The sequence below is a fragment of the Petaurus breviceps genome, unplaced genomic scaffold, assembly GCF_028583685.1.
Source record: "Petaurus breviceps papuanus isolate PSGF00001 unplaced genomic scaffold, PetGlider_PUasm1.0 37, whole genome shotgun sequence".
In the NCBI taxonomy this organism is placed as follows: domain Eukaryota; kingdom Metazoa; phylum Chordata; class Mammalia; order Diprotodontia; family Petauridae; genus Petaurus; species Petaurus breviceps.
In genome coordinates, this window is record NW_027186296.1 from 23,020,136 (window position 1) to 23,046,223 (window position 26,088).

Genomic DNA, 26,088 nt, shown 5'->3' on the forward strand with positions numbered 1-26,088 from the left:
CCTTCACCTCCCAGAGAGCTATGCTATAACAAATAGGGTTTTTTTAGAGAGGGAAAAAATCAGCACAACTAATCAATACATTGAAAAATGTCCCATTGTATTTTTACTTATTTTGCTAAATACTTCCCAGTTACAATTTAAATCTGATTTGGTAGGCACTCAGGAATATTGAGGGCTACATGTTTGACACTTCTGTTTATACTATTGCCAGAAGGAAATCTTCCTAATAAATAGCTCTGATCATCTTTCCTCTATTAAAAAAACCTTCAGTGGCTCCCCATTACCTCCCAAATAAAGCATACACTCTCCATGTTGCTAGTAGTAAAGTCTCTCCTTAATCTAACTTTCTAGTGAAATATCAATATACCTTCTTTCCAAATTCTGCATTTGAGTCAAACTGGAATATATCCTCCATTGTCATTCTGTCTTTTCCCTTCTCTGGACTTTTGTTCATACTATCTCCACACTTATAATGGAAATGGACTCCCCAACCTGCTTCCCATCTCCATCTAATGAAGTCTCTCCATTCCTTCAAGACCCAAATCTTCTATAAAACCTTCTTTGACACTCCTTAACAAGACCCTTAGTTCCCAAAGAAAAGTGACATTTCACCTCAAATTCCTCCTAGAACCTTGTCCAATTCTTCTCTTTATAATTATCACAATCTTCTTTGTATTACATTTGCATATTATGTCTTTTCTCTTATTGGATCATACAATTAAGGCTTTAGAGCTGGAAGGGACCTTTAGGTCACCCAGTTCACTTCTCCCAATTTTATAGTGAAGGAAACTGAGTTCCAATGAGGCTAAACAACTTGTGCTCAAGATCACACAGGTAGTAATTACTAGAGCTAGGATTAGTATCATTCATGGTTCTTTTTGAAACCCACCCTTCCCTGAGCTAGCTTATAAATAATAATCCCTCCATGCTTGCAAGACTGCAAGCACAAATTTCCTTATAGTGTACTTGGTATATCCCAGCTGCTCTTCCCAATGTCATCTTCTTACATGGCATTTTAATTTCTTCTTATAGTACAGCTGGGCTTGAAGTGTTAAGAATCAAAATGTGGTGGTTGCATTATGATTAATAATGAAAATAGGTTCTTATAAAAATACTGAGAAAACTGTTCAGTTTTCCGTTTGTTTGGTATCATCGTGGCAGTTCCATCTTAGAATCTGGATTAGCTGGCTCAGGTGGGTATCCCTAAGAAACGTTATAGACTTAACCAGTCTCATTTTCACCTTTTGTGAGGTCTTCAGGGGCAAGATCCATGAGATACCCATCTTTCTATCCCCAGCACCTAGCACAGTGCCTTGGACACATAATAAATGCTTAATAAAGAATTAATTGATTTTATTTTTTTTTTTTAAGCAATCGGGGTTAAGTAACTTGCTCAAGGTTACACAGCCAGGTTACACTAGGTGCTAAGTGTCAGAGCCCGGGATTCGATCCCCAGGTCATCCCGACACTAGAGCCGGTGCTCTTACACGCTGTGCTACCTGGCCGCCCCAAACTGATTTTATTTTTTACTTTGTGGTTTGTGGAGATCTGATTACCTTATAGTCACACATTGAACATAAAAGTTAAAGTCCAACTAAGATTCAGGAAATAATAACCATTCTTTTCATATTTCAAATGATTATGTAATGAGTAGTCCTCAGAGGGTAGCAGCATTAAGAAAAGCAATAATCAAAGAATTAGTTTTGGGAACCAGCACAACTTTATGGTGGGATGCCAACATTCATTTGTCTCATGGACCTACTTAAACATAATATGAGAAAGTTGATGCCTGACAAGGAATAGGAATAGGTTAGCTATGTTACCTGTATGATAAAATCAGGTCCAGAATGTAGACACAAGAAGGGTATTTGTGAATTTGTAAACAGAGGAAGTTCTTGTTGGTAGCTTTCAGGGGCTTTGTAATGAATAATCAGGCTGCGAACAAAACAAAAACAAAACAAAATAAACAAAAACCAACTCTAGGTTCCCAAATGAATTTCATATACTTATTTTTGCATTTCCCACAAATGCATCTTTTTTTTTTGAGAGGGGAAATCAAGTCAATTGTGGTTAAGTGACTTGCCCAAGATCACACAGCTAGCTAAGTGTCAAGTGTCTGAGGCCAGATTTGAACTCAGCTCCTCCTGACTTCAGGGCTGGTGCTCTATTCACTGTACCACCTAGCTGGTCCACAAATGCATCTTCTGATACAAGTGCTCCCCACACATGCAGATCCTTAATACTTCTTGATTAATTTCTTAGACAGAGGCATTGAGGGTATATATCCCAAATAATTGTTTCCTTGGCCTTTCACATCCCTAGCTTATTGAGGGCAAAATCGCCTGAGGCAGCAGAAAAAGAGAAAGCAAATATGGAGAAAACAGCAAAGGGTCTTATGAAGCAGCAGAAGAAAAGTGAGAAAAGTTTCAGGGAAATCCTATTTGAGTGGGTGGCCAAAGCAAGAAGGACTAGAAATAATTCTCCATAATACATACATTATTGAGAGTTAACTGGGTTTTTACTGACATAATTTGCAAAAGCTTTTTATTATTATTATTACTCTAAGTAACAAAAACTATTTTGTTTGCAGGTGCTCCTTAGGAAAATTTTTCATCTAATCAACAGATTTTAATCAGATCATTCCTTGGAAAAAGTTAAATCTGTTTCTACAAAGTCAAAAGCTGCCTGAGGCCTATTTGGACTACACATAAAATTCCACCAGGGCTACCCATTCAAGCATGTCAGTTTCTGAATTAACCCCTAAGAAAACATTAAAGTACAGCTCCTCCAAAATGTTATTATTGAGGGATTAATTGCAATTTAAGTAAATTCTCAAACTTAATGTGTCTTTTAGATAGGAATACCTCGGCAGGAAATTTAATTGTTTGAAGTAACTCATGCCAGGCAGAAAATAAAAAGAAAAAAATAGTATTGGATGAGAAGACAATCATTTAAAAACACTGAAAATCATTATTTCATAACATAGATTTGGAGCTGGAAAGGACCTAGCCTGCTGTCATTTTACAGATGAGGAAATCAAGGCCCAGAGAGGTCCTGACCTGCTCAACAGGATGCAGGCGGTAGTGATAGGTGAAATTTGAGCCCGGTTAACTTGACTTTAAATCCTTTAGAACATGTACCTTGATTTAACAAACAAAATGAGAGATTTCACATACCTCCCTTCCCCTCCCCCTCCCCCCCACCGCACCCCAGGCAAATTTATTGCTTTCTAACTTAACCTAGTAGTCAGTATTCATCCACAGTACTATTATTCATCTTTTTGATTCCCAAACCCTCCCAGCTGCTGCTATTTCAAACCTTTACCTTCTTCAAGAATCTACTTTCTTCACAGTTAACAGAGCACCAGCTGTGGAGTCAGGAGGACCTAAGTTCAAGTCTGGCCTCAGACACGTAACACTTACTAGCCATGTGACCTTGAGCAAGTATCTTAACCCCAATTGCCTTGCCCTCCCCCCTTCAAAAAGGAAAAAAAAAGAATCTACTTTCATAAACAAGTGCAATAGTAGCCCCCATCCTCTCCATTCCCTGCCAGAGTGCCATGATAGTTCTGATTGTCAGTAGCTTCTCATCCTTCCTCATTTCCACTTCAGTTCTCTTGTTCTCATTACTTATTCTCTCCTCCCTTCCTCTTGACAGGAAGTAAAAGATTTTCTCCCTCAAGTCCAAGGCTACTCCAGTCTCAGCAGCAGGTACTGACTTGTAAGCCTTCACCCCCCAGTATAGAATACTGAGACAACAGTTGCAAGGGGCAAGTAAACACTTATGAATCCAGCATAAGAGATCCCATTCCATCCTGTCTTCTCTAGCAGATTTGCCTCCTCTATAATTTCAACTCTTGTTTATCTTCAATCTCTCTATGTTTACTGAATGTATCCCTACTGCCTATAAATGTGTCCAAGTTAGCCTCCTTTCTCAAAAAGCCCACTTGATCCATCCATCACCCCCAGCTATTTTCCTCTCTCTTCCCTTAGAATTAATCAATCAATGAATAAACATTTATTAAGCTTCTGCTTTGTGCAAGGCACTAGGCTAAGTGATGGTGGTACAAAAAGAGGCAAAAGACAGTTCCTGTCCTCAAGGAGCTTACAATCTAATAGGAGAAACAAACTGCAAACAAAACATATTCAAAGCAAGCTAATACGGGATAGATAGGGAAAAAATGACAGAGGGAAGTCACTGTAACTAAGAGGGGTTAGGGAAGGCTTCCTGTGGAAGGTAGGATTTGGGTTGGGACTTAAAGGCAGCCAAGGAAGTCAGAAGTCAAAGTGGAGGAGGGCAAGTGTTCTATAGCCATGGGGGACAACCAGAGAAAATGCCTGGAGCCCAGAGATGGAGTGTTCATAGATCAGTGTCCCTGGATCAAAGAGTATGGGTCAGGGAATAAGGTGTAAGAAGATTGGAAAGAAAGGAAGGTGCTAGGTCATAAAAGGCTTTGAAAGTCAAACATTATTTTGTATTTGATCTCGTTGGTAGGGGAAGGGGTGGAGGGTAACATGATCAGATCTGAATTTTAGGAAAATTATTTTAGTGGCTGAATGGAAAATGGTTTGGAGTGGGAAGAGACTGGGGCAGGCAGACCCACCAGCAGGTTATTGTAGTAATCAAGGTATGAGGTGATAAGTGTCTACACTAGAGTGGTGGCAGTGGCAGAGAAGAGAATGTGACATATATGAGAAATGTTGAAAGCATAATCTGGCAACAGATGGGATCTAGATAGTGACAAATCCAGGATAACCCCTAGGTTTTGAGCCTGAGATACAAGGAGTATGGTGTTGCCCTCTACAGAAATAATAAAGTTAGGAGTGGGGGATGGTTTAAGGGGAAAGATGAGTTCTGGACATAATGAGTTTAATATGTCTACTGGACATCAAGTTCAAGATATCAGAAAGTAAGTTACAGATGGGAGATTGGTGGTCAGCAGAGAGACTGGGACAGAATATGTAGATTTGAGAATCCTCAATCTAAAAATGGTAATTGAATCCATGGGAATTGATGCGATCACCAAGTAGTACAGAAGAAGAAAAGAAAAGGGCCTGGGACAGAACTCTATGAGATACCTTTGATTAGAGGGTGCATTCTAGAGAAGTTTCCAGCAAAGGAGGCAGAGAAGGAATGGTCATATAGGTATAGGAGGAAAACCAGGAGAGAGTAGTGTCCCAAAAACCTAGAGAGAAGAGACTGTCAAGGAGGACAGAGAAGTCAGTAGAGTCAAAGGCTGCAGAGAGGTCTTGGAGAATGTGGATTGAGAGAAGAGCATTGGATTGGCAGCTGAGATCATTAGTGATTTTGGAGAGAGCAGTTTCAGTGGAATGATAAAATCAGAAACCAGATTGTAAGGAGTTAAAAAGAGAGTGAGAGGTGAGAAAGTAGAGGCAACTATTGTAAAAGGCCTTTTTGAGAAGTTTAGTTAAAAAGGGCAGAAGAAATAGTGGGTTGTTGGGGGAAGAGGGGAAGGAGTGGAAGGATCAAGTGAGAGTTTTTTCAGGATGGGGAAGATATGGACCTATTTGCAGAGAGTAGGAAATGAGCCAGTAGACAGGAAGAGATTGAAAATAAATCAACTGATTTGTCCAGGATCTCACAGTTAGTATCACAATTGGAATGAGAATGCAAGTTTTTCTAACTCCCAGTTCCGATATTTTTTCCAATAAATGACACTTACTACCTGATCCCTATGAGAAATGAAGCATACAAGAAAATATTTGAAGGTTTAGGAGATACCATATGAAGAAAAAAGAATCAGAACAAAATATATGACATGACAAGCACATTGATATCATCATCATCATCACAACAAAATTTAAAGGAATTTACAAAAGGAAATGTTGAGGAAAAAAGCAATATACCCATTTTAAAACCTATAAGCAACAGAATTTGTATTTTTGCATATGATTTTTCAAAAATATTTTTAAAGTATTTGGTTCCAGACAAAGTTTGCCACCTAGAAATCAATCTAGTTATATACAAAAATACTATTTGGCCTCTAGGTGATTAAGAATTCTTTGGTAATGGCAATCCATGAAACAAAGAAAAAAAATTTATTAATGATTCTCAGTCTTGTTCAAGGCCCATCCTTTGGATTCTGTAGTAGTAGGGAGAATTAAAGAAATTGGGCAGAGGGCACTAAGCATCAAAGACCATCTTTAAAGATTAACTTAACTGTAAAAACTCTAAATGTGATATACTTGTTCAGTTACCAACCAGTTGCTATTACTGGAAGAACCAGAGCCCAGAAATAATGATATTCAGAAGATAAAAGAAGCTAAATAGCTCATGAGTTCTCCTTGGAGAGACAAACAAAGAATCTGGTGTGCTTGGTTTCACTATACACCCAAGGACAATAAGAAACATTATGTTATGGAACATTTGGTCATCTTGTCATTTAGTGTTCAGTGACGAGCATAACCCCCAAGGCCCAAAAGGAAAACAACCATTTATGTGCTGGCATCTGCTAAAAAAGATGAAGGGGTAGAGAAATTCTCTTAACTTATTGACAAGAGATTCGAAACCAAGTCAACATTTACTTTGATTATTTTATCGAGTCAGGATAAAAGTAGGCAAAGAGAGATAATAAAAAGTATGTTGGAAAATAGGATCCAAGTTTGAGACAAGAAAGACACCAAAGGCTTATAGACTACCCAGAAGGTCTATCTATATCTAAAGATCAGTAGAATGTAAGCAGCTTATAGGGGGAGGTGATAAGCATTTTTTAAGTTCCTACTATGTGCCAGTCACTGTGCTAAGTGCTTTTGCAAATATTATGTCATTGGATCCTCACAAGAACCCTGTGAGATAGGTGCTATTATCATCCTGATTTTACAGTTTTGGGAACTGAGGCAGGAAGAAGTTAAGTGATTTGCCCAGGGTCACCCAGCTACTACATGTCTGAAGCCATGTTTGAACTAAGGTATTCCTGAGTCTAGTCCTAGTATTCTTTTTTCTTTTATTTTTGCTTTTTGGAGGGGGAAGGCAGGGCAATTGGGGTTAAGTGACTTGCCCAAAGTCACATGGCTAGCTTTTGTGTTAAGTGTCTGAGCTCGAATTTGAACTCAGGTCCTCCTGACTCCAGGGCCAGTGCTCTCTATTTACTGCACCACCTAGCCTCCCCCTAGGCCCAGTATTCTATCCACTGTAGCACTGAGGTGATTTAAAGGCTAGGATTGTTTCATCTTTGTCTTTGAATCCCCAGCACTTTGCAGCATTCCTACTACATAGTCAAAATTTAAATACTTACTAAATTAAATTATTGAATTAATTAGAAAGTGACTAAAATGTCCATAGCCTTTATACATATATAGTACAATAACCCAGAGATTATACTTCTAGGCATTCACCCCCAAGGAAGTCACTGATTAAAAAGAAATGCCTAATATAAGCCAGAATAATTATAGCATCCCTTTTTGTGGTAGCAAAGAACTGAAAAGCAAACTGCTGCTTATCAACTGGGAATGGCTTAACAAATCGTGACATATGAGTGAAATATATTATTGTGCTTTAAGAATAATGAATATAGGGATGGCTATGTGGCGCAGTGAATAGGCACTGGCCCTGGAGTCAGGAGGACCTGGGTTCAAATTTGGCCTCAGACACTTAACACAAAAACTAGCCATGTGACCCTGTGCAAGTCACTTAACCGCAATTGCCCTCCAAAAAGCCAAAAAAAAAAAAAAGGATAATGAATATATTGAATACATAGACGTATGGAAAGATTTATATGAAGTAATGCAAAGTGAAGTAAGCAGATCCAAGAAAACTATATATACAATGACTACAATAATGTAACTAAAAAGAACCGCCACAAAACAATTGAAAATTTCCAAAGGCAAGATTGGTATGAAAGAAGAGCTATGATCAAGTACTTCTTAACATTGCTCAGAAAAAGTGGTGGTGGTGGTGGGTGGTTTGCATGAGTGGAGAGTATTATAAATAGGATTTTCTAGGTAATGAATTGATTTTGTTGATTTTTGTCCTCTTCTTTCTTTTTTTTTTAATTCTTTGTTACATGGATTAACTTTCTGGGAGGAGTAAGGGAAGTAATTCTAGGGGAAACTCAAGAGATATAAAAACAAAAGATTTCAATAAAAACTATTTTTTAAAACAAGAGAATTGGGGTGGTAACGTGGCTCAGCGAGTAAGAGCACCAGCCCCAGTGTTGGGATGACCTGGGGATCAAATCCGGGCTCAGATACTTAGCACCACACCCAGAAATAACTGGCCGTGTAACCTTGAGCAAGTTACTTAACCCAGATTGCTTTAAAAAAAAGAGAGAGAGAATTGGAAGGTGCTAGTATGAAATGACATCACACATAGAAAAGTAAAATTGACCATATTTCAGGAGAGGAAATGACAGGTGTGAGGTGGAAGCCAAATGAAAATCTGCTTGCATGAAGTCAAAGATTATCTAATTAGAGTAAAGGTCAAAGTCCCATCAAAATAGAAGAATAAAGATGGTAAGAATGGTGAAAATTAACATCATTATCTTTTCCTTTTTTAATTTAAAATAATGGTAAATGTGATGTAATAGATCTTGGACTTAGGAAGAGGAGTAAAATTCCATTTCTAATACATTACCTGTATGACCAAGGTTCACTTCCTATCTCTGAACCTCAGTTTCCTCATATATAAAATGAGGACAATAACACTTATTAGTAACAAGTAATTCAATGGGTTAGAGTGAGACATAAATTAAATAAAGCACATGAATGAAGTGCTTTGCAACTTTAAAATACCACATAGATTTCCATTATTATTGTTGTTATCATTGATTATCACTATCTTCTTCAAAAATGCCAACAAGATAGCCAAAAGAACCCACAAATCTCATTAGCCAGTAGGTGCTTGAGTGCAGGAGGGAACGAAGTTTGATCCTAGCACAAAGAACCAAAGTCTGATCCTAGCATAATCCAAACCAAACAAAGAAGTTTCAGTTAGGAGATATGAGTAAACAGAAGAAAATATAGAACATAATGAATAACACTACGAGTTAAAAGAAGTCCCTATGGCAGACCCAGATGAATTTTCCAAGTACAAGCAGAGCCTCAGAGAAAAGAATGATTTTCTCATAAAGACTACTAGAGTTGGGGAGGCTAGGTGGCACAGTGAATAGAGCACCGGCCCTGGAGTCAGGAGAACCTGAGTTCAAATCCAGCCTCAGACACTTAACACAAAAACTAGCCTTGTGACCTTGGCAAGTCACTTAACCCCAATTGCTCTACCTTCCCCCTCCAAAAAAAAAAAAAGACTACTAGAGTGACTAGAAATGACACAATATGGATGAATTACTCACATAGGAGAATTGTGGAAGAGTCTTCATTCTTGAAATTCATTTGTCAAGGTAGAAATATTTTTCCCCTATAAATGGCCAATAACATTTACTAAGAGCCTGATATATGGAGTATACAGTATCCCTACCTTCAAGTTTATAATTAATTGTTGATGATGGGGGTCAAACCTCTTCCTGTATGCCCAGGAAAACATGTTAGCATTTCTATATAATTTTAGATTGCAAAGGACTTTACAAATATTATTGCATCATTACAACTCTGGGAGGTTTTTTAAAGATAAAGAAACTGAGACAGATAGAGTTGATGCCCATGATCACACTAGTGTCTGAGTGTCTGAGACCATAAATGAACTCAGATTTTTCTGTCTCTATGTCTAGCACTCTATCTAGTGTGCCACACAACATATCAAACTCACCATAACCAAAATAGAACTCATTAGATTTTCCCCAAATCTAACCCTACTCCTAATTCCTCTCTTTCTATCAATAGCCCTACCACTCTTTGAGTCAACCAGATTCCCATGCCTCTTCTTTCTCCTTCACCCCAAGTCTCCAATCTATTGTCAATTCTTGTGGTTGACTTCTACAACATTACTTGTCTGAGGGAGGCCCTGGAGACAGCTCATAAAAGCTCTCAAGGGCTGGTTATTAAAATTTCAGTGTGAGCATTTATATCTTGAGAAATCAGTAAATGCTATAAATCATGGCTTGATTTATTGTTTTATTGATAGTCTAGATTTAAGAAAGTAATGCAAAAATATTAACAATGAAGATTAAACTTAAGCGTATATAATACACACATATTTATATTGGAGAGTCAGTTGTTAAACATTTACCAGCATGCTCTTGATGGTATCAGTCCTCTCTTCACTAGAATTACAGCCTCTCTAGTTCATGCTCTCCTTACCTGAATATAAATCTCCTTCTCCTAACTGGTCTCCTTAGTTCCATTCTTTTACTTCTCCAATTCATTTGCCAAATAGCTACTAAACTGATATCCCAAAAGTGCAGATCTGACCATGACATTCCCTATTCAAAGACCTTCAGTGGTTTCCTCTTGCCCACAGGATAAAATATAATTTACTCTATTTGTCATTTAAAGCCCTTCTTGATCTGGTTCTGGTCTATCTTTCCAGGTGGTATTGGCTATTATTCTCCCTCATATATTCTACATTCCAACAAACTGGACTATTTGCTATTCCTTATATACTCCCTCTATTGTTTCTGTGCCATTGTGCATGTCCCATGCCTGGAATTCTCCCAATCCCTAACTCTTGCAATCCAGTTTCCTTGAAGGCTCTGCTCAATTCAAGCACTAACTACAAAAGGCTTTTCCTGTTATTAGTGCTGCCAACACCTCGACCCCAGAAATTGCTTTGTATCTATCTTGTATTTAACTATCTCTATAAATTTTGTAAATTCCAAGCAGAATATAAATCCCTTGAAGGTGGGGATCATTTCCTTATTTTATCTTAGTAGCTTTAGTGCCTGGCACATAAAAAACACTTAATAAATGGGCTGCCTGGTAAGGTGTTAAGTTCCCCATTACTGAAAGTCATTTAGCCTGTGTCATTGTAGTTTAATTATGTTCAACTATTCATGACCTGCCCTCCCCTGTCCCCTCCAACACCCACACATACCTCTCAACACACACACACACACACACACACACACACACACACACACACACACGCGCGCGCTCCTGCACGCGCGCACACACACACACACACACACACACATACACACACGCTGTCATTGGGGTTTTCTTGGCAAAGATACTGGAGTGGTTTGCTGTTTCCTTCCCCAGAGGTTAAGTGACCTGCCCAGGGTCACACAGCTAGTAAGTGTCTAAGGCTAGATTTGAACTCAGATCTTCCTGACTCTAGTCCATGCTCTATCCATTGGGCCACCTACATGCCTCCCAGTTATCCTGTACTGTATTTTTAATTTCACATTCCTCTTAATCTATTGTATTTTTTATACATTCTTTGATGCCCTTCTCAAATGCTACCTCCTGGAATGCTTCCTTGTTCCCTTTTGGAATTCACAGAATACTTTCCTCTTGTAGAGTTTTTCACATAGGTATTACTGTTTGTTGTTCTGTGGTTTTAGTCATATATGACTCTTCATGATCCGATTTGGAGTTTTCATGACAAAGATACTGGAGGGATTTCCCATTTCCTTCTCCAGTCCATTTTACAGATGAGGAAACTGAGACAACCAGGGTTAAGTGACTTGCCCAGGGTCACATAGCTAGTAAAGTCTGAGGTTGGATATGATCTCAGGTCTTCCTAACTCCAGGGCTGGCATTCTATCCACTAGGCCACCTTGCTATCTTATACATTACTGTATATTATAGTTATTTGTTATGGTTATGTTATGGTTGACCTGAGGGCAGAAATGTGGGCTACCTTAACCATAACTATTTGTTATATTAGACAGTGAGCTCCATGAGGACAGGGACAGGCACAGAGGTGGTAAACTTTACTCTTCCCTCTTGCCTCCCCAAATATAGCAGCAATAGTGTAGATGCTGTGAACAAGTGAACAAGTTTGTTTAATGAATGCGTACTATAGAGGGGATTCTTATTTAAAGAAGTATTCAACTAGGTGAGTTCTGAGGTCCCTTCCAAATGTGAGCTCTGATTCTATGGACTGTGCTCTTTAATTGATTTTTATCATTATTTTACTTTACACAATTGTGCTCATACAATTATAAGTTTTTTAATTGGATGAAAATTTAAGTTCCATATATTCTAACCTCCTTATTTTAGAAGTTAGGACACTGAAGCATGGAGAAGTAAGATGATTTGCCCAAGTTACAAAGTTTGTAAAAGAGCTGTGACTGAAAACCAGCTCCTCCAATTCTTAATTCAACACACTTTTCACTAGACTACCATCCATCACACTCACTGGCACCACCCAAACCACCTCATGCCCAGACTATTACAATAACCTTCTGGTTAATCTCCCTGCCTCAAGACTCTCCCCAGTCCAGTGCATCTTCAGCTCAAGTATCAAAGTGATCTCTGTCAAAGTTCAGATCTGATGTCAATCCACTACTTGATAAATTTAATTGGCTCTCTATCCATCTCTAGGAACAAATACAAAGTTCTCTTTTTGGTGCTCAAGCCTTTCATAACTTATTCTAGTGTACAATAGGTTAAGACTAGATTTTGAACAACTGAGGTTTAACTGCCTTTTGAAAAGTTTTTCATTTTTAATTAACCATAAGAACTTGTTCATAATAAAGGATGATTCTGTATTTTAGTTTTAGTAAATATGCTGAGGTTAATCATACATTTCCCCCTTACTTTTTTGGGGGGGAAGGTTCTGATATAGTTCAAATCTTGTAAACTATTGTGTGTGTATTTTCCATGTTTTTCCCACTTAATAATATTTTATTTTTTCTAATTACAGGTAAAGATAGTTTTCAACATTAACTTTTACAAGATTTTTAGCTCTAAATTTTTTTCACTATTCCTCCCCACCCCGCTCCCCAAGACGGCAAGTATTCCGATATAGGCTATACATGTACAATCATTTATTAAACACATTTCCACATTAGTCATATTGTGAAAGAGAATCAGAACAAAAGGAAAAAACCATGAGAAAGAAAAAACAAAACAAAAAAAGAGAGAGAAACAACTGCATTCAGGGTCCACAGTTCTTTCTCTGGATGTGGACAGAATTTTCCATCATGGCATATGTTTTTAAAGAAGAAAAAACACTGGCATTCAAAATGTTCATAACTTGCCAAATCTTTGCAAATTTGTAGAATTTATTTTAAATCCATGAATGCAGGTATTTTTAAAAGTATATTTCTGTACCAGTCAAAATATAGGCCAATTCAATTAGTAAAACGTTTTGTCGAGCTCCTTTCCAGTCTTCTTAGACTTCACACACCTTCCCCATCCCACAATGAACTAACTTCTCAACTCAGTGATGAGTACCTGCTTGCTGTGTGAGCATAAAACATTCCATTTTCCCAACTCCAGGAATTTTCACTTGCTGTTCTTCATTCCTGGAACACTCTCTTTCCTCCTCCTCCTCCTCCTCCTCCTCCTTCTCCTCCGCCTCCTCCTCTTCCTCAGTTCTGGCTTCTTTCTGGTCCAAGCTAAAATCCCACTTCTAACAACAAGCTCTTCCCTTCCCCCAAATTCTAGTGCATTTCCCGTTAATTATCTCCAATTTATCCTGTGTGTAGGCTGTACATAGTTGTTTGCATGTTATCTCACCCTTTATCCTGTGAGTGCCTTGAGAGCAAGAACTCTTTAGTTTCTTTGTATCCCCAGGGCTTAGCACAACAAATGTTTATTGACTTACTTCCTTCATATGAGCTGTTTTCTGGGAATACAAAAGATGAAAAAGCTAAAAGGTCCTTGCCCTTAAGGAGTCCTACCATTTACTGGTGACTTGAGGTGCCAGCTAGGTGGGCCAATTGATAGAATTCAGGGCCTGGAGTCAAGAAGACTCATTTTCCTAAATTCAAATTTGGCCTCACGGACATTTACTGGCAGGGTGACACTATGCTGTTTACCTTAGTTTCCACATCTGTAAAATGAGCTGGAGAAGGAAGTGACAAATCACTCCAGTGTCTCTGCTAAGAAAACCCCCAAATGGGGTCATGAAGAGAGGTGAACTGAATGACTGAACGTATAGGGTGCTTAGAGGGAAAGTTGTATTGTCTCAATAACTCCCTTTTCTTTCCACCATTCCACCTATGTCCAAAGGGACATAGTTCCTTAATTAATGGAATCAGTAGACAAAATATGATGGAGCATGGGATGGGGAAATAAACTTGAAGGCAAATACAATGAAAATTCTGTAGTATTGGTACCATTACAATGAGAAAGGCAGCTTGGGTAGTGAATAGAGAGTTAGTCTCTGTCCCCACTCCTGTACCCTCAAGTCCTAATTGGTGATTGACTCATTGGTGGTCCATTATACCTGGCCAGGTTTATTATGAGCATGCCTCACTTTATTCTACTGTTTCTTCTCCACCAGCAACCTAGCAAGGTGTCCCTTCATTCTCTACACCCTTTCAGTTATGGAACCATCATCAAATCAGTATTGATTCTGCTACTGGAAAGGATACTATAGTTTTGTGGCTCAATTCACCATTACAATAACCTTTCCAAGCCACAATACCTTCAATCAGGTTACCAATCTCACTTTATGCATTGCTTCCCTATTAGAATGTAAGCTTCTTAAGGGGGAAAGCTTTTATTTTATGTTTTCATTCCCAATGCTTATCATAGCTTGGTCCCTTACGTACTCAATAAAAGCTTTCATATTTATTCATCTATTCATTCATACAATCAGCAAAAAATGTCCCTCTACATATGCCTCCCATCATTACACTTTTTTTTCTTGAGGGTGAGACTGTCCTCAAAATTCAAAAAGACATGATCATTGTAATTACAGGGACTAAAAGAGCTGCCAGCTTAGCTGTTTGCTCGTGCATTTCTTGAGAGCTAAGACTGTCTCTGTATTCACATGTATATTACAGAGCTTAGTATAGTAGTAAGAATTTCTTAAGTATTTATTGACTGTCAGACCCAGCACTAGATGCTGGGGATACAAACACAAAAGTCAAACAATTCTTGCCCTCAAAGAACTTATCAGGGGAACGACATGTGCACATATAAGTATATACAAAAATTAATACAAGACAATTTTTGAGGGAAAGTCACCAATAGCTTGGGGCAGTGGGGCAGAGAGAGGATCAGGCAAGTTTTCATGAAGAAAATGGCAAGGAAGATGAATACTGAAGGAAACTAGATAGTATTCATTATGATATATTGTTTAGCAGAGAGGAGAGGAGGCGGCCATGATTTGATCTGTGGTATATCCCCATCTTTGGTTAACTGAGGCATTACCAATGTGATCTTACTGTATATCCTCACAACTGCTAGTTCTTCCCCTCATTCCCTCTAATACCTTGTATTTACTGGTTCTTAAATCCTGTCTACTTATATATTCATTCATAGCATCATGCCTGGGACATAATTGGTGCTTAAAGATTTTTTTGTAGATTGATTATGCAGTTCCCTTTTCCCTTGCATGTGGCAGTGTACATGCATGTGCACACATGCACACACACATACATACTCCACATACACACAAACACACAGTTATCACTGGGAGGAGAATTTCTCTGAGCTTGTTCATGATCTGTCACAAGTGGCCAAAGAAGTCATATTCTTGTGGCAAAAAGAAATCCTTCCCCTAAGGTATAAGTAAACGCCCAACTTCCATGGTACATGGGTGTGAGAGACGGAGATCAAGCATTGATTCAATCCCATTTTAAGTAGCAAGAAACCACCTAGTAATCCCTTGTTTGTATTTCTTATAGGAGTGACATAAGAAACACTTATTTCATTCCACACAATAATTCACTGCAATCCAAGGGAGCACAGTGAGGGCAACGCCATCTCCCAGCTGCTGATTACATCAAAGGTTTGCAGCCCAAATTCAATTTTATGATGTTAATCTCAGGCCTGCCACTCAGAAATTTTCTCTGAGGGATATGATTTTTCTCTGGATTTCATTTTAAGAATGATTTTCTTCGTCTACAATCAATAAAGATATGTTTTCATCAAAAGACTCTATCTTGGCAGAATTCAATTGGCCATTTCAATCCTTTTTGGTGACACAGTATTAATTAAAATAGTTTATGTTGCACCTCAACTAGAAAACAGGCAGTAAAAACAGCAGCCACTCAGAACACATGTAACTAGACACATCAGCATGGAGAGCGGGAAATAATTTTCACCTCCTTGAGGTGACAGACATTAGCAATTTAAGAGAGATATGCTATACCTTGGCTTATTTCTGTAATCTTCCTGCAAGAAATGAAGCTCCTTCTGCTTTTATTTTTTCTGCAAGAGGAAATCAAAATGTATATAAGAGGGTTAAACAGTCTAAAAACACTCCTTGAAGGGCTCAGGAAGGAGAAACATGGAACCATATAATATAGCGTTATTAACTGAAATTAGAACAGTTTCTGACTGATAAATTCAGACTGTTGATAGAGCTTTGAAAAATCTGCTTTGGAGAACAATAAATGACGACTAAAATAGAATGACTTTCTTCTGAAATAAGCAATATGTAGACACTTACAATGGAAATTTTTTACCCTACATTAAGATGGTTAAAAAAAAATAATGGATTGAAGTATGGAAAATCAAATGAGTTTTACTTGTTACAAAGTTTTGAAAGTCTGAGGAGCCAGTATTTTTGTTGTTGTTAAGTCATTTTACTCCCTGCGACCTCATTTGGGATTTTCTTGGCAGAGATACTGGAGTGATTTGTCATTCCCTTCTCCATTCATTTTACAGGAGAGGAAATGAGGCAAACAGGGTTATGTGACCCTTCCAGGGTCACACAGCTATCAGTTAAGTGTCTGAGTCCAGATTTGAACTCACAAAGGTGAATCTTTTTTACTTCAGGACCCATACTCTATCCAGTAGGGCACCTACCTGCCCGCAAAGTGGCATACTGAAAAGAAATGGATTTGAAGCCAGATAGCCTAAAAAGAAATTCTTTCTAGATCTCTCATTTATAGCCCTGGGCACCTTGGGCAAGTCTATTACCATTTCTGGTCCGTGATTTCCTGGTCTGCATATGAAGAAAATTCTACATTCAGGATCCTATAACAACAAAACAATCATGTATTAAATAAATTTTACACGACTTCTATTAAGTCGTAGAATCACAGACTCAAGCCTAAGAGGGATCTTTGACCATCTGTCTAACTCTCAAATATTAAATATCAGGAAACTTAAGTCCAAGGATGTTAAGCGAATTAAGCAAGGTCACATAGGCAGCAAGTGACACAATTCAAACCTGGGTCCTCTTTACTCCAGACCCATTACATTTCCAGTGTAACACATTGTTTCCTCTACCATATTCCTTTCAGTTTCTGGACCTGAGAGCCCAAGTCATAATGACAAAAGATCACAGATTTGAGCTGCAAGTTAACTGTTGGTCTAAAAGAAAAAAGTATTCCAAAAAACAGTGTGGTTAGAAGATTTTGGCAAAGCACTTCTCCAAAAGTCTTGTCCTCCCTTTTTTCTCCTTCCTCCATACTATTTCACTGGCTAATCTCATCAGCTCCCATTGATTCAATTATCATCTCTATGCTGATGATTCTCAAATCTATTTATCTAGCCCTCATCTCTTGATTGACCTCCAGTCTTCCATTTCCAATTGCCTATTGGACATCTACAACTGGATGTACCAAAGACATCTTAAAATCAACTAAATTTTAAACTAAATTTTTTAAACTAAAATTTAAACTAAATTTAGACTAAGTCTAAAACTGGACTCATAATCCATCCATCCCTCCAAACATTCCATTTTTCCTAACTTCACATCATTGTAAAGGGTACCACCATCTTCCCAGGCACCCAGGCTTGCAACTTGTATTTCCTTCTCTCCTTATCCTCCTCATCCTCCATATTTGTCTGTGACCCAGGCTTGTGGCTTTCACCTTCATGACATCTCTTGTCTGTTTAGCATTTCAGCTGCCTGACACCTTATAATCACTCAACCCACCCTCATACTTGCAGATTCTGTGACACTGGCCTCCCTCCTAGAACAAAACACTTTTATCTCTAGATCCCAGGAATTTTCATTGACCTGGAAAGCTCTTCCCCCTCACCTGTCACTTGGCTTCCTTAAATTCCCAGCTGAAATCTCACCTCACAATAAACCTTTCTTGATCCTCCTTTATTCTAGTGCCTTTCCTCTTCTGATTATCTCCAATTTATCCTCTATTATCTTCTTTTAACAGTGAGGTCCTTGAAACAACAGTGGATTTGGGGTCAAGGCATCTGGATCCAAAAATGAACTCTAATACTTTCTAGCTGTGTAATCTTACCCTTTTTGAGATCCAGCTTCATCATCTTTAAAAAAAAATAAAAAATAAATGGGACAATTTACATCAACTTTTTAAATTATCTACATTATCTAATTATCAACATTATCTACATTACCTTTCTCAAAGGGTTGTTATCAGGAAAAGTTTTTCTGGCATCCTACTATTTGACATATATGTGAAGGAAGTATCACTGGGGAAATATCTGAAAAAAAGGAATATTACTGTACCATATAAGGCAGTTAGGTGGCTCAGTGGATAAAGCAGTGGGCCTGGAGTCAGAAAGAACTGAAGTCAAATCAGACCTCAGACACTTACTAGCTGTATGACCCTGTGTAATCCTAAGCAAATCACTTAACCTGTTTGACTTAATCCATTGGAGAAGGAAATGGCAAACCACCCCAATATCTTTGCAAAAAAACAAAAACAACACCCATAGACAATATTGGTGTGATACAGTCTACGAGATCATGAAGATTTGGACACAACTGAACAACAACACCCTAGCATAAGAAATCACAGACAAGAGGCATTCATAGGAAGATATGTACCCAAAAGAAAGCAATGTTTCACCTTGGCTGGAAAGGACTTAGAATGGAACATGGTTTCCTCCTCTCAGAGAGGAGGAAGACTATAGGTACCAGATGAAGCATATACTATTAGACTAGCCAATGTGCTGATTTGTTTTACTGAGCTATTTTTTTTTTTACTATAAGGAGGAGTGGAAATGCTGAGAGGTCAGGAAGAGGAAGAATACACTAGGAAAATTTAAGGAAAGAGAACACTTTCAAGCATATTATCAAAGCTGTAGCAACAATATTTTAAAATAAACTTTAGTGTCGTTTCTGCTGAATAAAAATATTCCCAATTACTTTTCTCTTACCAATACCACAAAAATATGCCTCCACTTAGATACAGGGACTTTTTAGTGTACAGAAAAGAGTACAATTGCAATTTCATTCAAACTAAATTTCCTTTACACACAATGCAAACTCACAAAATAAAACCCATCTAAAACACTTGTGTCTTTTAGAATCATTCACTTCAGCTTCTTCTCTCTCTGCCAGTCCTGACCTCGGATATATAAGAGGATTATGCTGCTCACCATATTCACTACTTCTGTTATCTCTACACACACTCATAGGATTAAACAGGGCCAAATATAAAATGAGTTGTTTGGCATTCCTTGCCAGTCTTTTTACACTTTCCTTGTCTACATATTCTAGCACTTGGTGACATTGGACTGGCTTTTCCTCCCTTTCCACCTCCAGACTCTTACTGGGTAGTCTCCCAGACCTGGATAATCTGGATTCCTTCTAGACTTCCTTCCAGACTCAGTTAAAATCTCATCTTCTATAAGAGGTCTTTTCTTGTGCCCCATCTACTCTTTGGCCCCTCCCACAGTTGATGCTTTCCATCTTAATTATCTCCATTAATAATGTATTGACTTTGATCCAGCAATACCACTGCTAGGTCCATATCCCAAAGACATAAAAGGGGGGGGGGGAACCTATTTGTACAGAAATACTTATAGCAACTCTTTTTGTGGTTGCTAAGAATTGGAAATCAAAAAGATACTCATCAATTGGAGAATTGCTAAACAAGCTGTGGTATATAATTGTGATGGAATATTATTGTGCTATAATAAATAACTAGCAGGATGATTTCAGAAAAACTTGGAAAGACTTGAACTGATGCAAAGTGAAGTGAGCAAAACTAGGAGAATGTTGAACACAATAACAGTAACATGTATGATGAAGAACTAGGAATGGCTTAGCTATTCTCAGCAATTTAATGATCCAAGATGATCCCAATAGATGAATGATAAAGGATACTATTTGCTTCCAGAGAAAGAACTGATATTGTCTGAATACAGACTGAAGCATGCTATTTTCACTTTCTTTCATTCTTTTTTTTTATTCGAGTCTCCTTGTACAAAATAACTATTCTGGACCTATTTTACATGGTTGCACATGTATAACCTATATCTGATTACTGTCTTAGGAAAGGAGGAGAGGAAGGGATAGAATTTGGAACTCAAAACTTTTTTTAAAATCCCAAATGTTTAAAAAATTGTTTTAACATGTAACTGGGGGAAAAATAAAGTATTTGTTATTAAAATATTTTATTTATCTTGTAGGCACAGCTATTTGTTTACAGTCTCCCTCATTAGAATGTGAGTTCCGGACTGGCCAGTGTCAGAGTTTTTGCCTTTCTTTCCATTTCTAAAGCTTAGTAGCTGTTCTATCACATAGTAAGTGCTTGATACAACTGTTTGTTGACTGACTTCTCCCTCCTGCTTTATTTTCTTTCTGGGAGGCAGTTAGAAAGGCAGAATTCAGAAGGGTATTTGCATGAAGTCAAAAGGAGGGAACTTGGGAATGGACTTGTTTACTAAAGACAAACCAAAAAGAAATATTAAATTTAATTATACCCTGAAGCTAATCCCCTTTACTTGACCTTGGAATCCTTTAGCATAAAACCCTGCTGACAGAGCCAGAGAATTGTTTCCTTCATTGTTATGAGTCTTAGTCAGCTATGTTGAAATGAAAAACAAAACTACAATAATTCAGGGACAGTGAATAAGGAGGTAGAAGGCTTCCCAATTACACCCATCAACTACAATTATCCCTCTCCAATAGGGCAGAAAGTCATTTTGCATTTTGGCATTTAGAGACGACCACTGCAATTTTTTTCCCCTTGCACCCCAAGGCTTGGTACCTTCTGAGACAAATGACTCCTACACACTTTTTTATTAGATATACTTAGTATAAATATTAGATGGAAGATTTCTTACATAAAAACTCTACCATGTCTTAGCCTCCTTTTGTTCTATGCAAAGCAACTAGTGCAAATCTGACCACAAAGCAGCTGCTCAAAAAAATATCCTTCACTGATTGGTTGGTGCCAATTGTCCACCGCCTGCCCTAGCTTCTTTTTAAGTCCCAACTACAATCCCATCTTTTCAGGGAGCCTTTCAATACCAGTACTTTTAATACCAGTGCCTTCCCTGTTAATTATTTCCTATTTATCCTTTATATGACTTGCTCTGTGTGTGTGTGTTTCTGCATGTTCTCCCCCCCGTTATATTTCGAGTTCTTTGAGGTCAGTCACTGTCTTTTGCCTTTTTCTGTATTCCAGGTACTTAGCACAATGCCTGCCACACAGTAGGTGCCTACTAAATGTTAATTGATTGAAATAGGGTAACCCCACACAGCAAAGTAAAGCAAAAGCTATGAAAGCAAAGAGCTCCTTAATAGCTGCTGTTTACAAGAAAAGTTTCGTTCAGGGAGGGACAGTCTGAAGTAATTTCTAAACTTTGTTTCGCCACAATCTGCCCGTCTCGGCAGAGGTCTGATTTCAAAACCACTGGGGAGACAACATGACAACACTTACGTCCCCCCACCTCCTCTCCCACCCCCTTTACAATTCGAGAAGGGAGTCATCAAGGCTGTCTGAAAGAAATAAAAAATAGGTAAAAAGTAATTCCCCAGGCCCTTCATGCCTGCCCGGAGAAAGACCACAGGCCAAATACAGTGTAACCCCAGACCCCAAGAAGATGAACAAGACTTGCATATGTGCGGTTTTTCCACCCAAAGAGGAAGCATAAGGAGTCTGAGAAGCAGTTTAAAGATATTAACCGAAAGGAAATCTTTAGGGGGAAGAAGGTGCGCCCTTTCCTTCCTGGGTTAAAGCCTGAATGTAAAGCAAAAAGGGTACGGAAAGCCGCTCCCCATCCCGGACCTCTAGGTGAGATCCCCTGCCCTTGGCTCGGAGCTATCGAAGAGCGCTACAAATGGGGAGGGAGGATGACGCGGGTTGGACACAAGCCTAGACAGCGCGGTTGAAGAAAAAGCGCGGCACTGAAGGGCAGGAAAGGAGAGACGCAGCAGCGGCGCTCAGACCTTACCCCCGGGGAGCCGGCTTGAGCCCTCCCTGTCCGAAGTTCTGGAGGGAGGGGGCGGACCTGAACCGGCCTGGCTTTTATGCTCTGCTCTCCTAGCTGGGCGTCTCCCCGCCTCCCAGATACAAACCGAGCCCGCAGACCCCGCCTCGTCTCCGTGCCGGCCTAGACTGCCCCTAGCGCTGGCCGAACCTGCTCTCCCTGCCCTGAACTGCCCTTCCAGCCGCCAGCTGGCCGGCTCCGACTCCTTTTTCCTGCCCATCCCCTAGTTCTGGGAGAAAACGGGCCCCAGGGCAAGTGTCCCTAGCGCGACACATTCGCTTCGGGTTAGAAGACCACGAAGAGAGAATTAAGGAAGGTCATGTCTTGATAGAGTCCTGAGGAGGCAGTGGTCACTAAAGAGCATTTATTAAGCGCCAAGATATGCCAGGCACTGGGTTAAACTTTAGCTGGAGCGGGTTTAGCTAGAGCCAGGCTCACCCTGGGAGGTGGTAGATAGTTGAGAATTGCCTTGGACCTTGGATTTCCAATTAATTAAGGAAGCATTTATTAAGTGCCTACTATGGCCAAGGCAAAAGTAGAATGACTCAGTAAATATAGATGGAGTTACTGATTTCCACGAATGGTGCAAGTTTCCACACCAGGAATTCCCTATGTTGATGAAATTACAGATACCCCTACTTCCCCCCAAACCAAACCCTGCTAGGCACTGTTAAGTACAGATTATACAAATTCAAATATGAAAAAATGGCTCCTTGGCTTAATCTTCTGAGATTAAGGATAAGGAAGCAGCACATGATTTGAGGAGCAAAAAAGCAGGAAGTTTCTTGCAGAAAATGGCACCTGAGATGAACCTTGAAGGAAGCTAATCTAGAAGGTGGAGTTGAGGTGAGAAAGCATTCCAGGCATTGATGGGAGGAAAGAGGGGGAAATCCCCTGTGCAAACTTGCAGTGGGGGAGGGAGAAGGGAGCAGATTGATCAGGTTGGCTGGAACTTAACTGTCTATGAAGGAGAGTGATGTGGAATGATTGAGGAGAATCAAATCTACAAGATTTATTAAGCATCTGTTTTTGTGCCAGACACTGTATTAAATGCTGATGATAAGGGGGGAAAGTAAAAACAAAAACAAAAAAACAGGCCTTGCTCTCAAGGAATTCATAGTCCAATGTGGGAGACAGCATGCAAACAACTATGTTTTAAATATATACATACATGTACATATATGTGCACAAATCTATATAGATATACACATACACAGGATAAATCAGAGGGAAGGGAAAGGCACTCAGTTTAAGGAAAACTGGGAAAGGCTCTTGCAGACTTCAGTTGACTTCTGTGGAAACAAGGAGGCTGAGATAAGAAGTTGCAGGAATGGGACAATAGCAAGTAAAATTAATTTCCTGGAGTCTGAAGATTCACCTTCAGAGGATCTTCAAGAAAGTCAGTGTCACTAGATTCCAGAGCAGGTAGAGAGCAGAGATGTAAGAAGACTGGAAGGTAGAAAGGGACTGGGTTATGAAGAGCTTTAAAAGGATTTCATACTTGATTCTGGAGCCAATAGGGAACTACTTTAGTCTATTAAATAAAGGTAGTCTGGAGTCAAATTATGAATGAATGAATGAATGAGTGAGTGAGTGAACGAATGAATGAATGAATGAGTGGCAGAGCATTTATTGTGCACTTACACTGTGCTGTGACCCTGTCCTCAAGTAATTTAATTAGGAGAAAGACCAACACTTATAGAGGAAAGATAACAGGAAATAGTGTATTGTTCTTCAGAGGTAGAAAAGTGGTGGGAGGAGATGACCTGGGTTACTCCATGGATGGAATGTGAAACCAAATCTAATTATCTAAGGCTAGCTGTAGATAAATTGGCTCAGTGGGCTAGTCTGTACACCTTAGTCACTAATCAACTGAATTGGGCCCTGGCTAGGGAGTTCCACAAATGAATGGATTAAGTTTCTCAGGGAATGGAGTGTGGATTCAGGAAAACCTAGTGGGCAAGACCAGGTGTTAAATTCCAAGTTTGGGGGTACTGGAGGATGGTCCCCTTTGGGAAGAAGTTATCAGGGAATATTCTGTAGTCTCATATGGATCACAATGGTAAAAGGAATATAAACTTTTCAAATATAGACTTTTATTTTTTGCTTTTTTGGAGGGGGAAGGCAAGGCAATCAGGGTTAAGTGATTTGCCCAAGGTCACATGGCTAGTAAGTGTCAAGTGTTAAGTGGCTGAGGTTGGTTTTGAACTCAGGTCCTCCTGACTCCAGGGCCAGTGATCTGTTCACCACGCCACCTAACCACCCCAAATATATAGACTTTTAAAACCAGGGGAAATAACATCCTGGTTAGGCCAAATTATTGTTCCTGCTGTCTTTAAAATAGTATAGGTGTATCTGTTTTCCCTGGATTATTTTACTGCTATTGTATTTTTACTTTGCAAGTTACTTTGGATTTTTTTTAGCTTTAGTTCCAAAGACTTCCTGGAGTAGTGGTGGTGGTAGTAGTAGTAGTAGTAGTAGTAGTAGTAGTAGTAATGGGGTACAGGCTCTGGAAAACCCTTTGAACTCTGAATCGTCAGACCAGATCAGGCATTGACTGAGGCCATAAGCCTTTCTTTATAATTAGACCCTAGCCCTAGATTGTCTGTCATCTCCAGGTAGCCTCCAGCTATTTCCCACCCTTAATGTCATTACTGGAGTCTGATCTCATCTGACTCCTCCTCAAGACCCTTCCCAAACTCATCCTCTAGACCACCCCTAGAACCGTCCCACAATTTTTCTGTATATAAATTCCGTCTTGCCTCCACGAAGGGGTGGAGAATTCTAACCCAGACCCTTTTGTGTCAGATTATTCTGGCCTGCTTGTCAATACAAGCTTTAAGTATACTTAGGCTCCTTAAGAGTCTACTCATTAAGGCGAACCTGGCCATATGCTGGCATTTTGGGGTATTGAGCACCCCTAAACCTTAAAGCTCAACAGTAGTAGTAGTATTGTGGTGGTGGTGGTGGTGGTAGGACTAGTAGTAGTAACAGCAGTAGTTGTAGTAGCAGCAGCAGTAGTAGTAGTAGTAGTAAATAGCATTCTTGTAGAGCTTGAAGGTTTGCATGTCATTTTACATGTGTTATTAACAGAGAATTAACATTCCCTTTCTACAGTTAAGAATATTTGGGACCAGATAGTGCCAGGCACATAGGACATGTTTGATAAATGCTTGTTGATCTTATCTTAGCTAAGATGTTTCCAAGGAAGTCTTTTTTCTACTTAGCCTAGAGGAGTGACCTTGGGCAAGTTACTTATTTCTTTGACCCTTGGTTTCCTTACCTATAAAACAGGGGGTGGGGTGGAACTAGATGGCATCTAAGGTCTCTTGAAGATCTAAATCTATGGTTCTATATTCTCTTTTTGTTCCCTATTGGCCTAACAAAGTAGCAAGTTAAATTCTTAGTCTCCCTCCTCTAACTTCTCCAGTTATTTAAGTTTTCCTCTCCACTCTACCCCATCCCAAACTGAAGTGTGGGGAGGTTGCCATTGCTTTGGTCTGCTTTGTACTTGAAGAAAAGCACCAAAATCCTCCTTTTTCCATTTCTACAAGCACAACATCGCACAACATCTCTAGCTTCAGTACTGTTGAATCAAAACAGAACAAAAAGGCTGCTTACTTTATAATTCATTGGACTAGGGGTTTTGCTTGTAAAAGTGATTCAGGTAGACCTGTGAACAGAGAACAGTTTCCCTGGTAGTTGTGTTGCATTTTTATGATACTTAGATTGTGTCCACATCTCCTCTTCTTAGTATTAAAGGATTTTGAAAGACTAAAATATGTCTCCAGAGATGCCTGGGTAATTTGCCTTCTTTTCAACTTGATGACCTGGCTTATTAAAAGTACTGAGGGAAAATAAGGCCTAAGGAAGTGAATTTGGTCAAATCAACTGAAACAAGCAAAAAGTATTTGTTAAACAACCATCTGTGATGGTGCTGTACTTAGAATTGAAG

At 39.1% G+C, this 26,088-nt stretch overlaps 1 protein-coding gene across 2 annotated transcripts in view; it reads right to left on the reverse strand.

Annotated features, from left to right (window-relative positions):
* WDR72 (WD repeat domain 72) overlaps positions 1-22,188 on the reverse strand; it is a 303,206-nt gene extending 281,018 nt beyond the window's left edge. For both annotated transcript variants that reach the window (XM_069098090.1, XM_069098089.1), the window contains exons 1-2: positions 22,098-22,188; positions 1,824-1,935 (exon numbers count right to left, since the gene is read on the reverse strand). The gene's annotated coding sequence lies outside the window, so the exon portion shown is untranslated. The remainder of the gene's footprint in view (positions 1-1,823; positions 1,936-22,097) is intronic.
* Between the last annotated feature and the right edge of the window lie 3,900 nt (positions 22,189-26,088).